Source organism: Piliocolobus tephrosceles, chromosome 4 (assembly GCF_002776525.5).
Source record: "Piliocolobus tephrosceles isolate RC106 chromosome 4, ASM277652v3, whole genome shotgun sequence".
Taxonomy (NCBI): domain Eukaryota; kingdom Metazoa; phylum Chordata; class Mammalia; order Primates; family Cercopithecidae; genus Piliocolobus; species Piliocolobus tephrosceles.
In genome coordinates this window covers 35,394,766-35,413,964 of record NC_045437.1, presented here as the reverse complement: position 1 = coordinate 35,413,964, position 19,199 = coordinate 35,394,766, and positions in this window count along the sequence as shown.

Sequence of the window (19,199 nt, the reverse complement as noted above, 5' to 3'; positions counted from 1 at the left end):
GCACAGCTAGAATAAAGGAGGCAGGAGAAGATGGAAGAGCAGAGCCCTTCCCATTCCTGCTGGTATTCATCCTCAAGAGCAACTCATGGCCTTGTCACCTTCTCTTTGAGGGAGGCATTAGAGTGCCACTCTGCTGCATTACACGGGGATAATATTCTGGGAAGCCCTTCCTGAGAATTTGGTTAAAGGTTAAAGCTTAGTTAAACTGGAAACACCCTATTGTTGTTCAAGAAGTGTCATTAACTTTTCACTACCTGGGGGGAATCTGGCGAATCTTATTGGTTTTTTCCATTGGTTTCTATGACATCATTAGGGCAGCATCTGCAGGGGCACAGGTCCCCAAGATTAAGGAACCCCTCACTCATTTGTCTCTGTCTCAGCCAGGGAGCATGCATACTTCTTGAGAGGGGGAGATCACTCCTTCCAAAAGATATTGTTTCATCTACCACCTAGAGTTTTTTAAAGCATTAAACAAAATATTACAAATAAGGAAGCTAGGATATAGTATGCCTTCAAGTAAATACTAATTCCTTTTCTTCTAGGTTGGAAAGTTCTTCCCTAAACTGATCTGAATTCATCCTCTGTCTTGCACGCAGATTGCTTCTCACTTCACCTTCTGAGTCAGCATGAGGCAAGCACAATTCTCTACAGACAGCTCTTGATGTGTTTGAGATAGCTGTCTTCAGTCTCTCCATCATTTGGAGAGACTGCCCCTTGCTGTCACTATCTCAGCACAGCCCCTTGCTGTCACTATCTCAAGCACAGCCTGCTCTGAAAAGCCCAGCTAAAATAGACCCTCCTTTGCAGTTATTCTATCAATCACCTTGTTTGTTTTCTTCAAGCACTTTCCACCATCTGAAATTTTCTTGTTCATGTATTTGTTTATTTCTTTATTGTTGATGATAACAGCTCTTTGAAGGCAGGGATCTTGTGCATTTTATTCACTACTGGCTTTTGTGCCTTAAACTGTGACTGGTAAGCACTCAACAAATATTTGTTGGTTATTCGTTGAATGAGTAAATAAACAAGTCTGAAACCAAAGTATTTCAGCCATTCCTTATAAAATTGGACTCTATTCTATTTCTTTGGCTCAGGTAACCAGGTAGCTCCATCCTATAGATGGCAATGAAGGGTAAAGGAGCAAAATCAGAGCATCGGCTCTCCATTTCTCATTCCTCTTCCTTTGGATGCAGTGTGATACTGAGAATAGCAAAAGGCTGTCAGAAATTCAGATCTGATATCTGCTTGTATTTTACTGTGTGACTTTGGAAAAGTCTCTCAGCCTTTCTGAGCTTCAGTTTTCACATATAGTGTGATGGTTAATATTGAGTGTCAACTTGATTAGGATTGAAGGATGCAAAGTATTGTTCCTGGGTGTGTCTGTGAGGGTGTTGCCAAAGGAGATTAACATTTGAGCCAGTGGGCTGGGAGAGGCAGACCCAGCTTTAATCTAATCAGCCACCAGCACAGCTAGAATAAAGGAGGCAGGAGAAGATGGAAGAGCAGACTTGCTGAGTCTTCCAGCCTTCTTCATCTTTTTCCTATGCTGGATGCTTCCTGCCCTCAAACATCAGACTCCAAGTTCTCCAGCTTTTGGACTCTTGGCCTTATTCCAGTGGTTTGCTAGGGGCTCTCGGACCTTCTGCCACAGACTGAAGGCTGTACTGTCAGCTTCCCTACTTTTGAGGTTTTGGGACTCAGACGGATCCACTACTGGCTTCCTTGCTCCTCAGCTTGCAGAAGGCCTATGGTGGGATTTTACCATGTGATCGTGTGCATCAATTCTCCTGAATAAATCCCCTTTCATATGTCCACATATCTTATTAGTTCTGTCCTTCTAGAGAGCCCTGAAGAACACATACAGAAAATCTAGAAGTCAGACAACTTGGTCTGGAAGGTGCCCTGGGGCTCAGAAGTTCTGTCAACAGAAATAAAAACGCCACACAGGAGCTCCAGTGTGGCTCAAGTGCACTTATGATCTGGTCATTCTCCAGTAGCAAAGGATCAGTGGCTCCCAAACCCAGATGTCTGTTCAAATCACCTAGGAAGTCTCTTTCATTAAATCAGCTTTATCAAGGTACAATTTATATGCAATTAAATGTACACAGTTTAAGTGTACAGTTATATGAGTTTCGACAAATGTATACACCCATGTAACGGCCACTCCAGTCAAAATATAGAATATTACTATTACACTGGAAAGTTCTCTTATGCCCCATACAGTCAATCCACCTAACCTCCTGCCCCATACGACCACTGACATGATTTCTATAACTATTGGTGAGTTATATTCATTCTATAACTTTATATATAGAGTGTATATACACACATACTTTATATGTTATGTATGTGTGTATATATACATATGCACGCACACACACACATACAGTGTGTACTCTTTTGTGTCTGGTTTCTTTTGCTCAGAATCTTGTTTCTGAGATTTGTCCGTGTTGCTGCTTATATCAGGAGTTTGTTCTATTTATACATCTGAGTAATTGTCCATCCTAGGAAGCTTCTCAAATGTAGATTTCTCAGCCCTGATGACACTCTTGACATTAGGATCTCTGAAGTCCAGAAATCTGTGAGTTTAACATGCTCCAGAGCAAATTGTTATGCAGATCTTGGGCTTAGGTGCCTTTAATTAGGGGATTTTTGTCTCAAGTTCAAATTGCTCCCACAATGCAGGTATTTGTGGCTAACAGCAAATTGGTCACAGGTTCTGTGCAGGTCTAAGAACTCTCGTTTTTGTTGGGCCATCTTAGCTAGATCTCATGGCCTGTTTTAGCTCATGAACTTCCTGGTGCCTGTACCACATCCCAGAGTGTAGGCTCTGCAAACACTTTTTCAACTTAAGGTATCTGTAAATTGAGTTATAAGTCCCAGTGTTCGCAGGTAAGTCTATAACCTTAATTTATAAAAGCTCACCCCTGTCATGGAAAAGCAAAGGTGTTCTGAGTAGCTGTCCATTTCAACTCAGCTGCTAGAATTACTCATGACAGTTTTATGAGATGTTTTACTGTCCGGGAAAGGTTTTATTTTTTTTTCCCTTAACAAATGAGGAAAGCATTCTTTGACCATGGTACACAAACGCCACCTTCAGGAAGGAAATATAACGTTCTTATTAGACCACAAGGAACAAACAGTTCATTTTCTTATATGAAAACTTTCAAAAAAGTCTTGAGTTCAATATGCAGTTTTAAAAAACTTTATTCCAGATTTAAAAAATAGACTTTCAGTTTTAGATTCAGAGCAAAATTGAGTGGAAGGTGTGGAGATTTCCATATCCTCCCTGCCCCTTCATACATAAAACCTCCTCCATTGTCACCACTCCTCATCAGAGTGGTGTATTTGTTACAATCTATGAACCGACATCATTATCTCTCAGAGACCATAGTTTCATTAGTGTTAACTCTTAACATACATTCTGTGGATTCTATAAATATCTAATGACACGTATAATATACAGACAGGTACACTGCCTGATATGGTTTGGCTGTGTCCCCACCCAAATCTCATCTTGAATTCCCACGTATTGTGGGAGGGACCTGGGTGGGAGGTAATTGAATCAAGGGGGCAGGTCTTTCCTGTGCTGTTCTTGTGATAGTGAATAAGTCTTATGAGGTCTGATGATTATATAAGCGGGAGATTTCCTACATGAGCTCTTTGCCTGCTGCCATCCATGTGAGATGTGGCTTGCTCCTCCTTGCCTTCCACCATGATTGTGAGGCCTCCCCAGCCAAGTGGAACTGTAAGTCCAATTCAACTTCTTTCTTTTGTAAATTGCCCAGTCTCAGATATGGCTTTCTCAGCAGCATGAAAACAGACTATATCAGTGCACTAAAAATTCTCTGTGCTGTGTCTGTTCACCTCTCTGTCCTCCCTAGCCCCTGCTAACCACTGATCCTTTTACTATGTCCATAGTTTTGCCTTTTTCAAAATGTCACATATTTAATAGCTGGAATCATACATTATGTAGCCTTTTCAGATTGGTTTCTATCAATTAATATGCATTTATGCTTCCCTCTTGCCTTTTCATGGCTTGATAGCTTGCTTTTTCAGTGCTTCATAATATTCCGTTATCTGAATGGACCACCATTTATGTATTCATTCACTTACCAGAGGGTATCTTGGTTGCTTCTAAGTTTTGGCAATTATTAATAAGGCTACTGTAAACATTCATGTACAGGTTTTTGGATAAACACATTAAGTTTTCAACTTTTTTGGGTTAATACCAAGGATCATGATTACTGAATTGTATAGTGACAATATGCTTAGTTTTGTGAGAAACTATCAAACTGCCTTCCAAAGTGGTTGTACCATTTTGCATTCCCATTAGCAGTGAATGAAAGATCCTCTTGCTTGACATCCTTGTCAACATTTGGTGGTTGTCAGTGTTTTGCATTTTGGCTATTCTAATAAATGTGCTATCACTGTTGTTTTAATTTGCAGTTCCCTAATGACATACTATGTACAGCATCTTTTCATATGCTTGTTTGTCATCTGTATATCTTCTTTGTTGCGGTACCTGTCAGGTCTGTTGCCCATTTTTAACTTTGGTTGTCATGTTTTTTATTGTTGAGTTTTAAGAATTCTGTGTATATTTTGGGTATCAGTCCTTCATCTGCGTGTCTTTTGTAAATATATTCTCCCAAATTATGGCTTGCTTTCTCATTACCTTGAGAGTGTCTTTTGAAGAGCAGAAGTCTTTAATTTTGATAAAGTCTAGTTTATCAATTATTTATTTCATGAACTGTCCCTTTTGATGTATCTAAAAAGTCATCACCATACCCGAGGTAATCAAGATTTTCTCCTATGTTATCTTCTAGGGGTTTTGTAGTTTTGGATTTTGCATTTAAGTCTGTGATTCATTTTGAATTTATTTTTGTGAAGTGTGGAAAATCTATATCTAGATCCTTTTTATTCCTTGCGAATGTTCAGTTGTTTGACTCTATGTTGAAAATACTCTTTGTTCCATTTTATTGTCTTTCTGGGGTCTCTCTTCTGTTCCGTTGATCTGCCTATCCTTTCCTCAGTACCCCAATGTCTTAATTACTGTAGCTTTATAGTAAGTCTTGAAATCTGGTAGTGTCAGTCATCTGTCTTTTTCTTTCCTCCTTTTTTTTTTTTTTTTTTTTTTTTTTTTTGGCGCTTCTGGTTCTTTTGCTTCTCCATGTAAACTTTAGAATCAGTTGGTTGATAGCTACAAAATAACTTGCTGGGACTTTGGGACAACTATAGCAAGTCAGGAAGATCTGGCATGTTGGCAATTTTGAGTTTTCATATTCCACTCTGTATACTTTTTATTTCCTTTTCTAGTGTTATTGCACTAGCTAGGACTTTCAGTATGATGGTGAAAAGGAGTGATGAGAGGGGACATACTTGCCTTGTTCCTGATCTTAACGAAAGAGTTTCTAGTTTCTTACCATTAATTACGATGTTAGATGTAGGTTTTTTGTAGATGTTAATTCATTTAAAATTGCTCTAAGTGTCTTAAATATTTGGAAATATTACTCAAAAATAGAAGCAATGAGCACTCCAGGCCACACTGAATTATGTAAACAGATTTACCAAGCATCCCTTTTATAATTCAAATGGTTTGTTGTGCTTTAAATCAACTAAATAACAATTGCTTATAAGTAATTTCACACTCACATCCAGAAAACACACTTTCTACCTGTCTATTAATTTTTTTTCTTCTTTCTTTCTTTCTTTACTATATTATTTTTTCTTTAAATTTTAAAAAAAATTTTGTGGGTGCAGAATGGCTGTATAGATTTATAAGTTACATGAGGTATTTTGATACAGGTCTCCAATGTATAATAATCTTGTCAGGCTAAATAGGATATCCATCACTTCAAACATTTATCCTTTGTGTTTCAAACAATCCAATTATATTATTTAATTATTTAAAAGTGTACAAGTATGAAAAAATGCTCATCATCACTGGTCATCAGGGAAATGCAAATCAAAACCGCAATGAGATATCATCTCACACCAGCTAGAATGGTGATCATTAACAAGTCAGGAAACAACAGATGCTGGAGAGGATGTGGAGAAATAGAACTCTTTTACACTGTTGGTGGGAGTGTAAATTAGTTCGACCATTGTGGAATACAATGTGGTGATTCCTCAAGGATCTATAACTAGAAATAGCATTTGACCCAAAGATCGCATTACTGGGTATATACCCAAAATATTATAAATCATGCTATTATAAAGACACATGCACATGTATGTTTATTGTGACACTATTCACCATAGCAAAGACTTGGAACCAACCCAAATGTCCATCAATGATAGACTGGATTAAGGAAATGTGGCACATATACACCATAGAATGCAGCCATAAAAAAGGATGAGTTCATGTCCTTTGCAGGGACATGGATGAAGCCGGAAACCATCATTCTCAGCAAACTAGCACAGGAACAGAAAACCAAGCACTGCATGTTCTCATAAGTGGGAGTTGAACAATAAGAACACATGGACACAGGGAGGGGAATATCACACACTGGGGCATGTCGTGGGTTAGGGTTCTATGGAAGGGATATCTTTAGGAGAAATACCTAATGTCAATGACAGGTTGATGGGTGCAGCAAACCACCATGGGACGTGTATACCTATGTAACAAACCTGCACATTCTGCACATGTATCCTAGAACTTAATGTATAATTTTTTAAAAAGTGAAAAAAAGAAATATATCTGGAATATTATGGGAAAATAATTAAACCAACCTGAGGGGTGTATTTTAAAAATGTACAAGTATATTGTTATTGATTATAGTTACCCTGTTGTGGTAGCAAATATTACGACTTATTTATTCTTTCTAACGAATTTTTTTATCCATTAACCATCCCCTCTTGCCCCACTCCTTCCTGAGCACCCTTCCTAGCATCTGGTAACCATCCTTTTACTTTCAATCTCCATGAGTTCAATTATTTTAATTTTTAGCACCCATGGATAAGTGAGAACATGTTATGTTTGTCTTTCTGTGCCTAGCTTATTTCACTTAACATAACGACCTCTGGTTCTATTCAGGTTGTTGTAAATGACAGGATCTCATTCTCTTTTGTGGCAAAATAGTACTCCATTGTGTAGATGTACCACATTTTCTTTATCTATTTGTCTGTTGATGTACACTTAGATTGCTTCCAAATCCTGGCTATTGTGAATAGTGCTGCAATAAACATGAGAGTGCAGATATCTCTTCAAAATACTGATTTCCTTTCTTTTAGGTATCTGTCTAGCAGTGAGATTGCTGGATCACACGGTGGCTCTATTTTTGTTTTTTTCGAGGCACCTCCAAACTGTTCTCCGTAGTGGTTGTGCTAATTTACATTTCCACTAACAGTGTAGAAGGTTCCCTTTTCTCCACATCCTCACAAGTATTTGTTATTGCCTGTCTTTTGATCTAAGTCATTTTAACTGGGGGGAGATGATATCTCATTGTAGTTTTGATTTGCATTTCTCTGATGATCACTGTTGTTGAGCACTTTTTTGTATTCCTGTTTGCCATTTGTATGTCTTCTTTTGTGAAATGACTATTCAGATCTTTTGCCCATTTTAAAATTAGATTATTAGATTTTTTTCCTGTAGAGTTGTTTGAGCTCCTTATATATCCTGGTTATTAATCCCTTGTCAGGTGGGTAGTTTGCAAATATTTTCCCTCATTCTGTGGGTTGTCACTTTACTTTGTGGATTGTTTCCTTTGCAGTGCAGAAGCTTTTTAACTTGATATGATCCCATTTGTCCATTTTTGCCTTGGTTGTCTGTACCTGTGGGGTATTGCTCAAGAAGTCTTTGCCCATTCATTGTCTGGGAGAGTTTCCCCAATGTTTTCTTTTAGTAGTTTCATAGGTTAGAGTTTTAGATTTAAGTTGTTAATTTATTTTGTTTTGATTTTTGTATATGGCAAGAGATAGGGTCCTTCTTTAATTCTTCTGCATATGGATATCCAGTTTTCCCAGCAGTATTTATTAAAGAGACTGTTCTTTCTCTAATGTATATTCTTGGAAACTTGAAAATGAGTTCACCATAGATATATGGATTTATTTCTGGATTCTCTATTCTGTTCCACTGGTTTATGTGTCTGTTTTTATGCCAATGCTATGTCATTTTGGTTACTATAACTTGGTAGTATAATTTGAGTTCAGGTAATGTTATTCCTCCAGTTTTGTTTCTTTTGCTTAGGATAGCTTTGTCTATTCTGGATCTTTTGTTGTTCCATATAAATTTTAAGTTTTTTTTTTTTTTTTCGATTTCTGTTGAAGAATGCTATTTGTATTTTGATAGAGATTACATTGAATCTGTAGCTTGCATTTGGGGAGTGTATTAGTTTGCTCTCATGCTGCTAATAAAGACATAGGTGAGTCTGGGTAATTTATAAAGGGAAGAGGCTTAACTGACTCACAGTTCAGCATGGCTGGGGAGGCCTCAGGAAACTTAACAATCATGGCAGAAGGGGAAGCAAACATGTTCTTCTTCGCATGACAGCAGCAAGAAGAAGTGCAGAGCAAAGTGGGGGGAAAGCCCTTTATAAAACCATGAGATCTTGTGAGAACTCACTATTACGAGAACAGCATGGAGGTAACTACCCCCATGATTCAATTACCTTCCATTGGGTCCCTCCCATGGCATGTGGAGATTAGGGAACTACAATTCAAGATGAAATTTGGGTGGGGACATGGCCAAACTGTATCAGGTAGTACGGACATTTTAACAATAGTGATTCTTTCAATCCATGAACATGGAATATCTTTTCATTTTTTGTGTGTCCCCTTCAATTTCTTAAAGTAATGTGTTATGGTTTTTATTGTAGAAATATTTCACTTCTTTGATTAAATTTATTCCAAGGTATTTTATTTTATTTGTAGCTATTGTAAATGAGGTTACTTTCTTGATTTATTTTTCAGATTGTTCACTGTTAGCATATAAAAATGCTACTGATTTTTGTATGTTGATTTTGTATCCTGAAAATTTACTGAATTTGTTTATCAGTTCTTATAATAGCTTTTTGGTAGAGTCTTTAGGTTTTTTCAAATATAAGATAGTATCATTTGTAAACAGGGATAATTTGACTTATTTTCCAATTTGGATGCTATTTATTTCTTTTTCTTGTCTGATTGCTCTAGCTAGGATTTCCAGGGCTATGTTGAATAACAGTGGTGAAAGTGGGCATCCTTGTCATGTTCCAGATGTTAGAGGAAAGGCTTTCAGTTTTCCTCCATTAGGTATGATACTAGCTGTGTGTCTGTCATATATGGCTTTATTATGTTAAGGTATGTGGTCATTTCATTTTAATCCAGTCTTTTGGATTATAAAAATTTATCTTAAATTAAAATGAATGTGCTGGTTTCTCTTAGTCTATCTGTTGTTAAATAATTTCTTTCTTAATTGGCTGCCATTAAATATTACGGATTTTACCACATGGTCTAGCTTTTGCTCGCTGTTAGTTTCATGATGGTTTCAACCACTTATCATATCTTTCAACATCTTTTATTTGGCTAATACTGTAATAAAAATACAAAGGAGTATAAGTTATAGCGTCATCCTTCCAGGAACTTAGAGATCCATTGGGGAGTTAAGAGAGATATTGAGAATAGCCAAGGGACATTGCAAAGCAGAGTGTGATTAATCACCAAAATGAACAATACTGGTTATAAGTGCAAAAGAGGGTCTGGGAAATGGCAGAGCAGTGTGATTTGCAGGTACTGGGGAAGGTCTTAGAAAGAAGGCAGTAAAGAAATTGGTCCTCATGGAGTAAGCTGAATTTGCAACTGTGTGAAAGGAAGAAGAAAAGTAATTTCTTCTGGTCAGCATAAGCAATGAGTTGGAGTTGGGAATAAGCATGGCATGGGTAAGAGCTTAAGCAGAGCATGAAAGGAATGGTCATAGGGTCTCAGAGGAATGTGGAGGGGGTAAGTCTCTCCTTGAGGTGTGGTTCTTTGTGGTTTTATTTTCTATAATGATAAAGGAAGGAATTTTTTTTACATTTTTATAAAACAAACCAGAACTGTGATTTAGTTTCATATAATATGTAGCTCATTATAAATTATTATAGCTATCAGAAATATAACAGAATGATTAAATTGTCCTCCCTTAGGAAGTTGGAATATGGGATATCCTTTCCCTCCTTCCTATTACATTTTTGGAAGCAGTAAGAGAGTTGGTCTGGCTGAAAAGTGGACTGCTGTATCATATGTAGGATGTAGGCAGATCCTATGTCCCATTAATAATAACTGGACTTCACTACTCCAGTTTCTTCTAGGAATCCTCTTGCCCACCCATGAAGTTAAGGAACTATTGCAGAGAATGCGAGCCATTTCCTATTGTTATAAAGACAGAATTGGTTGCTGCATCCATACAAAAATGTCTAGTGTACTAAATATAAATAACTTTGAACTTCCTGCTGCTTTCAGTTGAGCCTCAGTTCTCCATTTGTCTACTCATTGAAAATGTGCTGCATATATGGCTTATCATTATCAGGTTTTAGTGCTACTAAGGGCCTTGTGGTATTAATGCCAGAGGTTGCTTCTGCTACCTGTCTATGGAGTAACATGGTAGAATGCAATATGAATGGTGCTTTCTGGGGTTGCAGGACACAGATCATCTCTGTAGTTCCTAGCCTACTCTGGAGAAATTTAAAAGTAGCAGCATCAGTTACAAAAGCTATACAAAAGTTTTAATCTCAACTTCCAAAACCACTGCTCTTTTTTATAAAACAGCACAAGTGTATTTCTCTCTCTTCAGTACTGACCACTTATAAAATCTCCCACTGTGAAAGATAATATCAATAATATGTGTATATATTCTCTTGAAAAGCTTTCTTGTTAATGTGAATTAACAATGCCATTCATTTATTATTCTTTAACACATTCAACAAGTGTTTATTGAATACTCACTTTGCAAAAAGCCCATGCTTAGTGATGGGAGTACATTGGACAGCAAAACAGATAGTCATTACTCCCAGGGCATATAGAGTTTAGTCGGAAAGCCAAAAAATACATTACAGCAATAAAATGCAACATGTGCTCATACGGGAGGAATACAAGGTAGGGGCATATCAAAAACCTGTTCTGATGGATAAATGAGAAATTAGCCAGACAATGGGAAGAGGAATAATGTTACAGGGAGAGGAATAACCTGGGCAGAGGACCAGTATTTCTAGAGCAGAGAGTGTGAGAGAAAGGGGTGCAAGCCAAGACCAGAGAGAGGAGCAGGGGTCTAATTACGATGGCCTCTGTGAGTCTTCTGGAGGAGTGTGAATTTTATCAAAAGGGCAATAGGAAGTCATTGAAGAATTTAAAACAGAAGAACAAAATGTGCATATTTTAAAAATGTGCCTTGTACTCCCTACTGAAACGAAGACACAGACAAACGTTTGTTTACAAACGCTAAGCAGCAGCAAACCTCCATATTGAGTCCCAGTTCTACCACATATTGAAATAGTCACCTGTTAGTATTGTTTTTCTTTTCTTTTCTTGTTGTCTACACCCTAATGTCCCCTCCAAATTGCTGATAATGTCCTCAACAAGATATCATGTAAATATTTTGGTTTGAGCTCAGAGTCCGTGGTCTTTTATCTTGTTTGGGAATGAGACTGCCTACTGGCATCTATTGATTGGTTGCTATTTTCTCTTCACCTGCTGTTCAAGCAGTTCACCAGATCAAGCAGTTCACCAGATAAGGATGGTCTGAGTTTTAATAAAACAATTGAAATTAAAAGAATAAAATGTGGCTGGGTGTGGTGGCTCATGCCTGTAATTCCCAGCACTTTGGGAGGCCAAGGCAGGTACATCACCCGAAGTTCAAGACCATCCTGGCCAATATGGGTGAGACCCTGACTCTACTAAAAATACAAAAATTAGCTGGGCGTGTTAGTTGGGCGTGGTGGCAGGTGCCTGTAATCCCAGCTACTCGGGAGGCTGAGGCAGGAGAATTGCTTGAACAGGGAGGCGGAGGTTGCAATGAGCCGAGATTGCACCATTGCACTCCAGCCTGGGCAACAAGAGTGAACACTGTCACAAAAACAAGAATAAAATCTTTGCTCAAATACACCAGCTGTTTTGTTCATGAACTTCTACCTTCTTAGTGACCGGTCTAGTGGCTTCTGTTTATTTCAGTCAGGTGCAAGACCATAGAGGCTGAGAAGGAAGAGAAGTCAGTGACAGAAATAACCTCACTAACAGCAAGCCCCTTGGAGAAGCTAAAAACATTCTAGGGAGGGCTCATAACAGCTCTCAGAGCAGAATTCCCAAGGCATCAGTTATGGTTTCTACAAGAGCTTTTGCCTTGCTGTTCCTTCCCCTACATGCAACCTTTCAGCCCCAGTAAGTCCAGGGCTTTCTGCAGAGAGAACTGAGTCAGAGTGTGGAGAAGAGGCTTTGGGCAGCTAAGAGGTGTGAGAGAGAAAGAACGAGGGGAGAGATGATTTTAAGTAGTACTTAGTGACAGAAATGGAATCTCCCGTAATTTCTTTTCCTTTTTTTTTTTTTTTTTTTTTTGAGAGACAGAGTCTCTCACTGTCACCCAGGCTGGAGTGCAGTGGCGCCATCTCGGCTCACTGCAAGCTCTGCCTCCCGGGTTCACGCCATTCTCCTGCCTCAGTCTCCCAAGTAGCTGGGACTACAGGTGCCAGCCACCACGCCCAGCTAATTTTTTGTATTTTTAGTAGAGATGAGGTTTCACCGTGTTAGCCAGGATGGTCTCAATCTCCTGACCTCATGATCCGCCTGTCTCAGCCTCTCAAAGCGCTGCCTTAATTTCTTTAAAAAACAAAAGTAAAAAATGGAATTTCTTTTTATTACTTCTGGTTCCCGGATGTTTCTGAAGGCATCTAAGTATCACCTGAGCCATATGGGATTTTGGGGTTTATTCAATTTATATTAAAAAATCTTTTCTTTTAATAAAAGAGTTTGGGAGTGGGGATGAAGGGTTATTTTATTTCAGAAATCCTTCAGAGACACCGAGGACTCAACTCACAGTCTCAGTGAAAGCCCCATAGGAGACACTGAGTTTGGAAGAGACTACTTTGTCCCTTGTCAACACAGCCCTCAGATGGGTCCAAGCTAACATTAGGAATTCATCTTCCATCTTAGCCATGTGTTCTTCCAAATCAAATAAAATCTATTGGTTGCAGAAAAAGGGCCAATCACCTCACTCCTTTATAAATCACCACTAGAGAGTCTCAGAGGAATTTTCAGAACCTTTCAAAGGGGCTGTTAGAAGTGTCCACTTACTTACATTGCCTAGGCCAGCCCTGCTAACTACAGGATCCTTTTTTGTTTTTTAAATCATGGTTTCCTATGTGATTGCTGCTAAGCTTCCTTGCCAGAACCTTTTGCTTTTCTTACATTACATAAGTACTGACAATCCCATTTCATTTAAAAATATTTCTTATTTATGTGAACTGACTCTAGTTGCCATCCACCAATGTGGATTTCACTACCCACATGGCAACTGCCAGGCCACTTAGTCATGGCCTGTTTTAGTCCAGAGCCTCCCAAGCTGGAGTGTGCATCAGAATCATTGCTCATTTAAAAGTAAGGATTCCAGGTCTTATCCTAGGAATTCTGATCTAGGTGTTCTAGGGTGGGGCTGGGAATTTGCATTTTAACACAGACTTCCACTGATTCTGATGCAGGTGGTTCCTGACCGCACTTTGAGAGAAGCTGCTAAAGGTACTTTCCATAGAGCCCATCCAGACACACCTGGTGAATCACCCGCCTCCCCCAGGCCTGCAACCTGTGCTTGCCAGCATAGGTAAACATTCACAAGGGAAAAAACAATGGCCAGTTGGGTGTTCACTGCCATGTTTTGATGCATAACGGAGCACCAGGAAGGCATATCCCATTTGGGTCTAGCTAAGGATAAATTCAGGAACCTTCTGGCTAGATAAGGTACAGAGCTCATGGCAAAGGATCCACAATTAAAAGATTAAAATCAGGCTTCCTTTTTGCTTCCTGCAAGCTGATTGGTAATGATGGCATGGAAAAACAGCTACTTGGTGAGGGGTAGACACATAGTGACTGTCTTCAGAAGCCAAGGGCTGATTTTGTGGAAGGGGCATTAGTTATCCCATGTGGCTCTGGAGAAGAACAAGGAGCAGTAAGTAGAAGTTGTAGGAAAGCAGAGTTTAGATCAATAAAAGGAAGTTGACGATTGAGGCTCTTGAAAATGAAGTGGGCTCCACTACGTGGCAGGGAGCCATATTTGTGTGTCTACCATTTGAGAGCCACAATGAAGAGGTTATGTTAGTTAATCAACCACTTTATGTATCCCACATTTATTGACATAATATGGGTTAGTGGAAAGAGTCCTGGACTTGGAATCAAACCTGGACTCAAAATCCTGGATCCCTTACTTAAACTGTGTGGCCATGGGAATGTAATTTAACCTTTGTAAGGTTAGTGTGATAATTGAATAGATAGCACATGTCCAGCGCCCGGCGCTGAGCAGGTGCTCATATGCATTTGCTCCCTGCTGCTTTCTTCTGTGTCTGGCATTGTTCTAGCCATCGGGAAAACAAGGATGAGTAAGACACTGTGTCTCCCCATCAGGAGCTCCCCAAATAATAGTGGTAGACACTCAGCAACACAAATATGGCATGAAATTGTAGTTGGTGTAATATAGCACAATGTGGAAAGGCTAATGGAGGCCCAGGGTGGGGAGGGACTTCCAGCTCTCTGGGAGCTGATGCTTTCTGTCAACTCAAGCTCTTGATGCTGTCATTTGGATTCTGCTTTCCAACTAGGAATAACTTCCCATCGCTAGGAAATGCTAAGGGGTAAAGACAAGTTGTGCTATAAACCAAAGGTCAAATTCCCCTTAGTTATTTGTTTCTTTGAATCCATAAGCCCAGCAAATGTTTTCTGAGCACCTACTGATTCCAGGCTGCAGTTTGGAATTTGGGACTAATAGACACAATTCTTGGCAGCATAAGGTCCACAATCTAACTGGGGAGACAGGCAGAGATGGATAAATACACTCAGTCCACAATACCCTAATGTCCATTTCAACAAACAATGTCTTCTTGCTGTTCCACATTATTGTTAGATTTAAAATCCCGGGCCAGCAAAACACACTTTGGCCAACATGGCACTCCCTCTTCTAATGATTCTGAACTCACAACAGACCTTTTTAATTCATGGTTTGGTTCAAAAACTTTATTCTTGGAGCTTTATAATAGTACTATTCAAACTCTTTTGATAACATATTTTTCTTAGTAAATAATCTTTGAACTTACATGTATATAAGTTCTTTATATGTATGGCTACTATTAACTAACTTCTCAAGGAACAATATGCACTGCTGGCAAGGTCATCATTAGCAACAACATTTATCAATCCATATATTAAATCATCTTGATCATTTCCATTTTAGGACATTCAATTAATTATTAGATGTGATGAATTGGTCATTTTTTTTCTTTGTATTGTTTCTGAAAGGGTCACATTAGGAGTAAATGAACCTTGGTATATTTGTAAGTTTATGAGATCACATCATTGCAGATATTATCTTCAACCCACAGTTCCATGCGGAACTCCACTTTGTGAAGACAAGCTTAGTTAAAACAAGATAATGCATTTGTGGAGTCTCTTAACTGGGAGCACAAAAACTGCAAATGTCTCAGCAGCTCCAAGGCAAAGGAAGGATGAAGGCTGGCTGCCAACCTCAGTGCTTTGTGGAAGTTCCACACCTCCCTGAGGATACCTCATGCCTCTCGTAGGATCCTGACCTGCTGACGTACAGAAAGAATGTGTGAGACATACAGGTAAAATTGGTTGGTTGTCAAATTTTAGATAATCAGAAACAGAAGTTCCAATTTTTTCTTTCTGCTTCCTGCTGGATGATCTTGTGCTCCCTCAGAGCATATGCCACACACTTGGAGCCGACTCTCCAGTCCATCTTGTAAAATAAGCAGCTCCACACACAGACTGTGCTCAACAGTAGCCCCCTTGCTCGCCCAGGAACACCATAGAGCTCAGGTGTGTTTCTGCTGTTCCTAATGTAGAAGCATTTTAATGGATGATGGGAAATTTGCTAGTCTTTTCTTATTCCCTTTGTCAATTGCAATTCAGTGTCCAGGAACTATTACCTGATATAAAAATTAAAAATGAACTTCATAGTTTAAAAAAGACATTTTAAAAAAACTCCACTTTATGGTGGGGGGTAGAAGGAGGGGAGTGAAGGAAGAAGGGGTAGTTCCCTTGACACAGTTTTGGGGTCCATTTTCATGAGAATAAAAAGGAAAGACAAGCTTTGTACATTAATGATTAATATAATATCAAAACATTATTTTATGCTAAAATACTCTTGCCTTTTAACTCTATACACAAGAACTAAAAATCATTATTTTTGCAAAAGAGAGATGCAGTTCTATATATTCTTTTGTCCTCCTTTATCCCTTTTAGATGCATCTAGAACAAGCATTCTTAATCTTTTTTGTACCATAAACCTGTAGCAGTTTGGTTGTAAACTATAGACATCTTCTCAAAATATTCTTTAAATGTGCAAAATATTAATAATATACACAGAATTTCAAAGAAAACCAATTATACTGAAATATTCAAAAGTCATAAGGTTAAAATAGCAAATGTATGAAATACTAATGTACGTGTTTTATACTAACTCATTAAATAATGAGATCTAACGACAGGTCTATCAGAATTTCAAATTAATGGTGAGTGGAAAAAATACTTTTTGATATCTGCAATAACTATAATGTAATTTTTAAAATCTATAATTTCTACTGTTGACAACATTACTAATAATACTACTATGGTTAGTTGTCCGTATTCATAATTGAAGAAAATCCTAAACAGCAGTTTATGGAAATAAAAATGCAAGATTTTTCCCATCTAACTTCATGTACCCCTGGTCTTCTGAATAGTGGAGCAAGGGAACTAACTTGTGGGTGTAATAGTCCCATGCTTTCCAGAAGGTGTCAGACTTGCATTTTGAAAAATTGAAATCCACTTGCTTCTCTAATCCCCCCAAACCAACAAGTCTGCTGACTCACTTTCAAGATAGGTAATCCAGCAGCCAGAATCATTCAAAATTAGATGAAAAATGCTTATTTCAAAAAGAAAGAAAACAATTCAACAAAATAAATTCTACAAGGCCAAGAAAGTGCTGTTTAAATGAGGAAGTTGTATAGCAAAGAACTGTCTAAAAAAACAGAATTGTTTTCCGGTCTTTTCAGTATGAAGAAAGGATTTATGTTGTCAGCAAGGATAGACACTGTGAAATTTCTGAAAACACATCACAGAAAACTTATGGCTGAAGATAGATAATTTATATCCTCACAGGAGTCCATATAGAGGAGGATTATAGAACAGAAGAGATACTGAAAATCCAGGCTGTAAGCAGAGGCTTCTGGGTACAAAGCAGGGATTAGGCTACAGCTCTTCCTTTCATCTGAGAATTCTTCACACTCTTCCAGAAAACAAAACAATGTATTGGAAATCCAGTGCACTGAGTGAAAGATGCTTCCTAAAGAAGTCATTGTTCTTTTATGAACTATATGGGCTTCTAACATATCTAAGGCATATATTATGAATTATTTAGTGTATTTTCTTACATGAATGGGTAATCTACAAATGGGTAGATTCTGATTGTGCACGTTGAATTTTGGGGAACTACTTCCCTTTCTCCCGATCTTTGTATTATAATTTCTGACTGATCTTCATTTTGAAAATGACTCCTGTAATAGTCTGCACTGTTGTTCTAGTGATCTGCTGTCTCTAGAAAGGACTAATGTCAACTAATGTCAAGCTTGGCCAAGTGACTTGCTTTGTTAATGAAATCTAAGCAGCAAGTGACACATGTTAGGGCCAAGCAGGAGTTTTAGTAGTCACTGAGTAGCTCTGCCATCTCTTTTTCTTTTTCCTCTGCCTTAGGGATGATATATCCCAGATCAAACTGCTTCTTAAGCTTGTGTTATAGAAGAAAAAGACATGTGGAACATAGTGGCAGCTCGCTGCAGCTGAAGTAATATAAGTAAGGAAAAAGCCTTTATTGCTTTAGGCTATTGATGTTTAGAGGTTGGTTGTTACACAACAAAATTTAGCAAAAACTGATAAATATAAACTCTAATTCTTTAATTTTCCATTTTCTTCTTCCCTTTCCTGGTTCAAGTAGTTATTTTTATTTATTTATTTATTTATTTTGAGAAGGAGTCTCCCTCTGTTGCCCAGGTTAGAATGCAGTAGCTTGATCTCTGCTCACTGCAACCTCTGCCTCCTGGATTCAAGAGATTCTCCTGCCTCAGCCTCCCGAGTAACCGTGATTACAGACATGAGACACCAAGCCCGGCTAATTTTTGTATTTTTAGTAAAGACAGGGTTTTACCACGTTGGCCAGGCTGGCCTTGAACTCCTGACCTCAAGTGATCTGCCTCCCTCAGCATTCCAAAGTGCTGGGATTACAGGCATGAGTCACTGTGCCCAGTCTCAAGTAGTTACCTTGATCTATAAACAAAACAAAAAGACAAATGTATTATGAGCGGCTTTATTTAACAACCACTTCTAAAATAAGAAGGCAAAATCTTATCTTTCTCTTTCTTCAATCTTTCTGTCTCTTTAAAGTTTTATTTGCATGCTTTTTTTCCCTACTCACTAAATCCCATCTGTTAGTGTGTGATTGACTGTGGAAACTTTCTGGGTTCTTGTCAAAGCGAACATAACTATTTTATTTGGGGACAAGTTGCTGTCTCCTAGAAAAAACTTCTAGATCTCTTAAACTGAGCAGTCACAGCCTTGCTCTTTTTTCTGGTGGAATAAGTCTATCTAGAGATAGACATTTTTCATAAAGAGATAATATTTCACTTACTCTATGTTCTAAATTTCAAGGCAGTCCCTATTTAAAATATCCCATCTTGTTGACTCAATGGTAAACACAAGCACCCAATTTTTTCTTCTAAGAATGCTTTAAGAAAATGTATGATTTGGCCAGGTGCGATGACTCACGTCTGTAATCCCAGAACTTTGGGAGGTCAAGGTGGGCAGATCACTTGAGGTCAGGAGTTCGAGACCAGCCTGGCCAACATGGTGAAACTCTGTCTCTACTAAAAATATAAAAAATTAGCCAGGAGTGGTTGGGGTGGGCCGGGGGCTGTAGTCACAGCTACTCAGGAAGCTGGAGCAGGAGAATCACTTGAACCCAGGAGGCAGAGTCCAGCCTGGGTCACAGAGCGAGATTC